This window comes from Botryllus schlosseri, chromosome 13 (assembly GCF_051294905.1).
Source record: "Botryllus schlosseri isolate E-star chromosome 13, Bs_hap1, whole genome shotgun sequence".
Taxonomy (NCBI): Eukaryota; Metazoa; Chordata; class Ascidiacea; order Stolidobranchia; family Styelidae; genus Botryllus; species Botryllus schlosseri.
In genome coordinates, this window is record NC_137248.1 from 297,496 (window position 1) to 305,758 (window position 8,263).

The window sequence follows — 8,263 nt, forward strand, 5'->3', positions numbered from 1 at the left end:
TTTATAAATTTTGAAAATTTTACCCGCTTGGCGCGGCTAGTGGACCGCGCACTCGTTCGTCAATTGCATGTGCCCCTTCAGCCGAAAAGGTTGGCCATTCCTAGTCTATATAGATTAATAATCTACCCATAGGTTAGTTATCTATAGTAATCTAGAGTCTGTCAGTCGTCAGTAACATTAACATCCGACGTCGCAACGAAGACATCCGTGCCGGCTTGTGGCGTCATAATGAATACTTGTCAATTGTTGATAACATCCTTGTTGCACTAGAACGCACTTTAAGGGTAGTGTACACTGAGAATAAGCTAAGCTAAGCTAAACTAAGCTAAATTAAGTGAGGCGAAGCTGAGGTTCACACTGCCAGCGTAAATTGTACTCAGTCAGGCGTCACTGAGATCAGCTGATTGTTCGCGCCTAACAACAAACATTCGCGGCACGATGTCTATTACGGCTGTGATTTTGCAATCTGCAACAATGGATCCGGAGGTACTGATAGAATCGGTAAGGCAATTCCCAGCGCTGTATTTAAAGTCACACAAATCGTATAGCGACAAAGTGGCTAAGCAAAACTGCTGGATACACATGACCCACTAGTTACTTTGAACCTGACTGAAGTTCTAAATGGCGGTTTGCAGAATCAAGGTTAGTACAACATTTAAGCTTCATACAACATAAAAGACGTCTGTCAAGACCAATGTTCCCTCTAATTTTTGACGAGTCTGCGCACACTCACCAACTCACTGCGCATACCCTTGGACAACAGTATGTAAATACCAAAAAAAGGTCATCACTTTGGATTTTTTGGCGCAACTTTGATTTTCTGTGCGCAGAAACTGTATCAGCGATGCGCATTTGCGCAGCTTAGGGGGAACATTGGACAAGACTTTAGTTACCAGAAGCTCAGTTCAGTTACAAATATTATTTGTGAATACCCTGTCAAATTATATTTCCTTATGTGTATAGAATAGATGTATATTATGTGCCTATCACTCTACAGGACCATTGCATTCTGGAGATCCAGCGCCATCGTTGCCAAGTGATTGCAGCACGCCGTTAAGCAAACTGGTTCCAGGAAAGCAAAACAAACGTGACTCACAGTCGTCAGATCGTGAGCGAACCATTCTTTCTGCGATTGAACGCCTTACTGCAGGTAATTATTACAATCTTATTTATGAAAAAATATCCTGATTGCATCTAGTTTAATTTTTGTAGATGAGAAAGAAGACGAAGTTGACTTATTCGCACGCATGCACCGTTCTTGAGAAGTATCAATCCAGAGAAAAGGCTGAAAGTGGAAATTGAAATTATGAAAGTAGTTGCAGAAAATAGAAGTGAAGATTAGTTGGAGACATGGAATATGTAGTAGCCTCGTCCCTTGCCAGTTTTCATGGTTTTACTGTGATGCACACATATAATGTCTGTAAATAACATGCAGTTCGCTTCTTTGTCTGTTTACTTATGTTTCAATTGTGATGTGCCCATATACTTTATGTATATTAGCATGCAGTAACCTTCTTTCTTCAATTTCCATGGTTTTACTGTGATGCGCACATATCCTGTGAATAACACGAACCGTTTCAAACCTGTTATTTTGTGTCAACTTGCAAGGTCTTTCGATAACTACTGTGCAAAAAAGGCCCTTTCAACTGATCAAGTATTGGTGTCCGGCGAAAGTTTTGTAAAATATGAAAATAGCTTCAGTGTAAACCAGGGTCCGTCACCCGACAAAAGTTGATAGGGAGACATTTATTCTACAACATGGAAAGTTTTTGTTCAGCTCACAGTATGACAATCAGAAACTCAGCTCACAGTATAACAATCAGATAAAACTAATTAGTACGGTCGTGCAGTAGCCTACTTAATAGGAAATACAACATGAAAATGGAGACCAGCATGCATTCTACTAGAGTTGCAGGAATCTAGGCAACTCTCTAAATGCCATACATACAGCAACAATTTCGTATAACGTAGCAGTGGAATCAAAGTATTTTTTTTTAAACTTGAAAAAATACAGTTTTTGAAGATTTTCAGTAATTTTCGGCAATATCCTAACCATGTGTAAATTGTGTATGTTGATTAGGGTCAATATATGTCTGCAAGAAGATGAAAACTTTACTTCAAGTCAATTTTCTCAAAATGTGTTAAATTGACCCAAGTCATTTTGATACCACTGTCGAACAGTAATGTGAGAGACAGTAGATACAATTCCCAATAGCAAGTTGATATTACACAGGAGCATACAACAGTATTTTACAGCAAGATGCACAAAAACTTACTAAGTGGCAACCAGTTTCAATGAACTTTCATTATGAACATACTTAAGACAACTAGAAAATTTTCAGCTTCTACGAATTAGATTACCAGCATTTCATTCTAATTCAGTCAAATTAGACAACTAGAATTATCTAGTTGTCCAAGTCCGATTATGAACATACTTGTGAAAGTGGACTTATAATGTTTAGGCAATCACATTACCCTATTAACTCTGGCATGCTGCCATGGTACTGACCCATGAGCACTGTTGAAGTACTGTACAAATGATTCACGTACACTTTGTGCATTTTGGCTACTTCGTCTACCAAATCTATCAATTGCCTGAAGAGCAGCATCCTCGGGCAGTGGATCGATCTCAGTGTCTTGCACATATGAAGAAGTTTCATCTCGCAAAAAATTATGCAACACAGTGCATGCTTTAATGATAAGGTCCACTTTCTCTGGGTGAACAGCTATCGGCCGTCGAAAGACGCGAAATCGAGTAGTTAGAATTCCAAATGCGTTTTCAACAACTCTTCTGGCACGGGACAATCGATAACTGTATACTCTTTTTGAGTCGTCTAGATCACAACCAGGAAAAGGCCTTAGCAAATTGGTTTTCAGAGGGAACGCTTCATCCGCAATGAAAACATGAGGGAGAGGAGCAACTTCCCCATGAAGCGGTTCATCTGGGGGTACACTCAATGTCTTTCCCAAAACATGTTTGCCAAAAGCCGAATTAGCAAATATCTGGCTGTCGCATTGAGCACCATACGCAGCAATGTCAACCACTCTGAACTTGTATGAAGCATCAGCAACTGCTAGTAGCACAATACTAAAATATTTCTTATAGTTGAAGAATAATGAGCCAGAGTTGGCTGGTGCTTGCAACATGACATGCTTCCCGTCTATTGATCCGAGGCAATTTGGAAAATGCCATATTCTGTTAAATTCTTCAGCGATCTTTTCCCATTCAACTTGCGATGGAGGTGACATGACCAAAGGTTGTAAAACATCCCAAATGGCCAAACAAACCTCTGGAACAATTTTTGAAACAGCAGATTTGCTGATTCGGTATGAAAAGCCAATGGTCTGATAGGAATCCCCAGTCACTAAATATCTGTAAATGAAATATAATATTGAAATGAGGGATGCCAGAGAGAAGAGGATACTGGTCTCACCTTAACGTCACGCAAAGTCTTTCAGCTGCACCAATGGGTTTTCGCAGATTTGTTGTGATTTTGGTGATTTTTGGTCGAAGAAGTGATAATAATTTTTCGAAGGTTTCAGGTGTCATATGAAAGTACGTTTTGAATCGGTCAGGATGATTGTGCCGGAGCTCTTGAACAAGTCGATGATATTCGCCTAAAAATAAAATAATACATCAAATGGTTTCTAATAAATGAACTGTTTTTCAATGTAAGCAATAGGCGTGTACAAATTTTTTTTCTAATTTCATCGGCTTAGTTGTCAAATCGTCACGTCACATTACCAAATTTGACTCAATTCCAACCTGTAGAACCCGAGGTCAGTCAAATAGGAATTTCGTTCATTTTAGAAATAATAGTATTTACGGTGACCAATCTCATCATACGGCCATGACTAAAAATCATGTTCCAGGCAATGTTACCTATATTTTTTTACGAGTCTGCGCACACTCATTAACTTACTGCGCAGACACTTGGACGACAGTGCGTAACGACTAAAAAAAGGTCATCACTTCGGATTTTTCGTGCGCAACTTAGATTTTCTGTGCGCAGAGACCATGTCAGCACTGCGCATTTGCGCACGTGCGCAGCTGAGAGGCAACATTGGATTTCCAGGTATGCCTGTAGAGGTAGAGATGTCTTTTCTATTCATTTTGATCTTGACAAGGGCCTATGGTGGTGTTTGGATGGAGACATCGCCAATAAAAAAATAAAAAAAGATACGGCACGGATTAGCTGGAAATCGGTCCACTTTTTGAAATAGCCAAGTTGAAAGGATAGTGAGATAATTGAGAATTGGCTCTGCCAATGATTAGTATAGTATTTATGAGTGGAAAAACGCATTTCTGGTACTGCACATAAGTGTTGATACTAGAGCAGTGGTTCTAAATTTTATCACCTCGTGGGCCGATGAAATTTTGTAAGGTATTTGGCGGGCTGGTGACACTTCAAAAATTGAAATCAGCCTAAAATGAAATCGTTTTTTGCACGTATGGTTCTAGAGCAGGGGCGTCAACATACGGCCCGCGGGTCGCATCTGGCCCGTCAGACAATTTCTTCCGGCACACGAAGCAATTCTGAGTAGGTAAAAATAGGTACTGGAAATACTTCCAAGAAAGAGAATGTCAAGCATGTTCATGAGCAACATTATAACTATACGATTGCGGTGTTGTGGTTTCACTCCAGTTAAAATTAGGAACATATCGGTGAAATTGACACATAATTTCGAGAAAACAAAAAGTGCACACTCGATTCTCAGAGTTTTATGCCAAAAAAACGAAAAAAAGTTATTCACAGAACCGTAATATGCAGGTTACATGGAGAATATATTAGTTACATAAAACATAATTCAGATATCTGTGGTCCCAATGCTGTAGAATTTCTTACTCTCGGCTTCCAGTTAAATCTCTTGTCGTCCTCACAGCGCATGCGCGTGGCCGATGCCGGATTACGACTAAAACTAGAGCATACAGAAAATGGCAACTTATATCCCCGTTGTTAGTGCCACTATTTTAGCGGCTCATAACCAATGTTACCTCTAATTTTTCGCGAGTCTGCGCAAACATGCCAACTCACTGCGCAGGCCCTTGGACAACAGTGCGCAACCAGGCCCTCCATATGGTGATAAGCCGAACTCAGGCTATACGCTGTTTCCCGCTGCTTATCTGCTTCATTGGGTCTACGTTTACTACGTCACCTTTTCTCGCCTAAACGCGCTAAGCGCGAGAAATTTTAATAATTCATGACCGAATCGGTCAATATGATCGGGAATTTCGTATATATTGCTATCAATTTTTATCCTCTCTCTGCTCACGCAGTCCGATTTACCGGTAGAGCTGAGGGAGGGGTGTTTGAAAAGGTAGGACCCCTCCATAATAATTTAACATAATAATATCAAAATTTTTGCTGCTGAGAAGCTGATGTAATTCAACGCCCTACAGAGCATAGTTGCAGCGTTTCCCGATCAACGTTTGCAAGGGGATGGATTTTTCAACAATGTTGGTGCTTGTACTTGCATATTCTGCATATTATCCTATCTCACCATACGTGATCAGATTTGCCTGATGAAAGTGATGACTTCGAAAATTCACGGCATGTAACTGTACAGTAAATCTTACGCAATGTTCATGCCACACGGAGAAGACTATTCGTTAGTTTCTCGCAGATTAACTTCGCGCTAGCCCATTGTTATTTAGGTAAACCATGTTATTTCGCCATTCCCCGAAAAGATTGTGCTACTGAAATGATATCAGTATCGCTCACGCGGTTCCTTGGAGAACAATTAAAAAAAGAAAAAAGTCATCCCTACGGATTTTTTGTGCGCAGCTAAGATTTTCTGTGCGCAGAGGCCGGTTCAGCACTGCGCACGTGCGCAGCTTAGAGGGAACATTGCTCATAACTGTGTAGTCAACCGGTCAATCATGGCATCCTGTCAATTGCATTATTCATGAAAAAAGGAAATTCTAGAATTAAAACCCTATCACACGAGATAAAATGTACCAATTGTGTATATATGCTCAATAAGAAAGTATTCAGCGGCATGAGGTAACATATGGTAATCGGTTAACCTGTCCGACCCGTAATGGAGTCCACTCTAGCACCCAAGCAACGCAGGCTGATGGGGTGACGGCCTAGTTTACTACAGAATATTGGGATTTAACAATTTTGTCAAGAATTCAACAAAGCATTGTCAAATTTCAGGTGAAAACAGGTATGCGTCAACAGTGCACAGATCTGATCATTTCACTACGAGGTCTACTTACCCAAAGTTTCTCTTTTCTTTTCTTCAATATTGGGTGAACCCACAATCTTTTCTTTTCTTTAGTTTCAGTCAAAAGTAGCAAAGTCAGCGCCAAAAGGAGCCGCTTTTTCTTTCGGTCTCTACTCATCAATACCGGCATCGCGATAAACTGATTCGAGTGCAAGTACGAGTTGCCGCCGCTGTGCGCTTCCCTACGCCACGAAAAAAACGCTCGGAGATCGATTTTCGAGCGCAGTGAGGCGAAGCGTAATGAAGCATAATGAGGCGTAATGAGGCGCTCAAAATTATAATAAACAAACAGAGCCTTCGCCTTCAATGTAAACCAGTGTCCATCACCCTTTACTCTATGCCATTGCTGTGCACAGCATTAAAATTCAGGCCTGCTGTTCTATTATGATAAATCAGCAGATGTGGTTGTTGCATATATAATAGCATCTTATGAAATACGCCGGAGCTACTCCTCAAATAACGGGCTCCGGCTCCGGCTGAATTTTATGTTGAGCTCCGGCTCTCGCTCCAGCTCCGGTGAAAATGCACGGCTCCAGGGCTCCGGCTCCAAATCCCTGGCCATAACACCTACGCATGTATTCCGAAGCCTTCGATATAGATTTTCGGGTGCTTCAGTGACGTGCTGCCCAATGAGGCAGGTGAGGCAGTGCCTCACCTGTCGTCTGGATGAGTAAGTGAAAATTGTGAAACCCCTCCATGAGTCGATGATTATATTGATGTTACACATCCACGTTCATAAATAACTAAATTTGAACATCTTTTTCATCCAACATCATCAATTTACATTATTATCATCAAAAATACACCGCGAAAAGAGAGGTGAGGCACGGGTGGGTCGTGCCTCATCTGCAACAATGTAATTGATCATAAATATCTCGGAATTCTTAATAACTGGTATCAATAAAACGCTATGGTCACACTGATCCCGGAAATCTAAATATTAACAGTGTCAGGGCACCAGAATCCCCAAAAATCGCCAAGGAAGGTGACCTTCGCCTTTATTACAGACAATGCCATCGTAGAGAAACAATGGCTAGGTGAGGCACAAACGAATCTGATTCATGCACTATTCGCTAACAATTGGACAATCGAAACATTTTGAACGCGCTATCGATTTCGGAATGTAGAAATTATATAAGAAGCGACGGCCAATGCGTAATGCAGAGGTCTCAAACTCAAATGTGCTCGCGGGCCAGTTTTCCAGCTTTGACGACGCCGCGGGCCGCAGCATTTATAGGGGTATTCTGTCTTTCCAAGTAGGCCAAAATTGGCGGGAATGAAATGTCCTATTGAAAGTGATCCAGCAGACTGACAGTAAACACACATCTTTAAAATGTGATTTACTCTTGTATCAATTTAGGCCTGGCACGAAAAGAATCTTCATATTTATAACTATGTGAATAGAATTGTTATTGTATTGTTATATATTAATTATAAGATATAGACACCATATGGGCGGACAAATGTATGATGCAATCATAAAATGCTATCTGGTTATAATTTTGCAGCTACTATGAATATTTTGAATTTAACAGATTGATAATGGAGACTGATCTGATATCAAAACACTTTTAGGTTGAGCAATGTAATTCCAATCCAGGATTCGGGTATACTTCTGATAAGTAGGCTGTTAATCTCAATGCCAAATATCAAATATAGGAGCAGAAAAAAATATAAATATAATTTAAATATGTTAATGAATGTGTCCTAGACATTGAAATGCCGGAACGCCGAACAGCCCATTGTTGTTACGTGGTTGGAGCGTACCACTACGGTACTCGGTACCTTTAAGTGGCTAGTTAGAGAAATACCAAGCTGCGACCTTCTGATCTATTACTATTCCCCTGATACGCGATTAGTTTGTTGCGTTCATGGCTCTAACAAATTCACGGCATTCCGAGTCCACTCGAGTCATGTTCATTTTGCCATCGAGTTAGCCCGAGTCCGAGTAATTCTAAGAAAGGTCGCGTCCAAGTATAGATAACTAACCTACGGAGTTTAGTTATCTATATAGTCCAAGTCCAACTCACAA

General features: G+C 40.6%; 1 long non-coding RNA gene across 1 annotated transcript; it reads left to right on the forward strand.

Moving 5' to 3' along the window:
* Positions 1–202: 202 nt before the first annotated feature.
* LOC145453861 (uncharacterized) lies at positions 203–6,338 on the forward strand. The gene is made up of 2 exons (XR_013919949.1): positions 203–1,150; positions 1,213–6,338. It is a non-coding gene; the product is annotated as an uncharacterized LOC145453861 (long non-coding RNA).
* Positions 6,339–8,263: the final 1,925 nt, after the last annotated feature.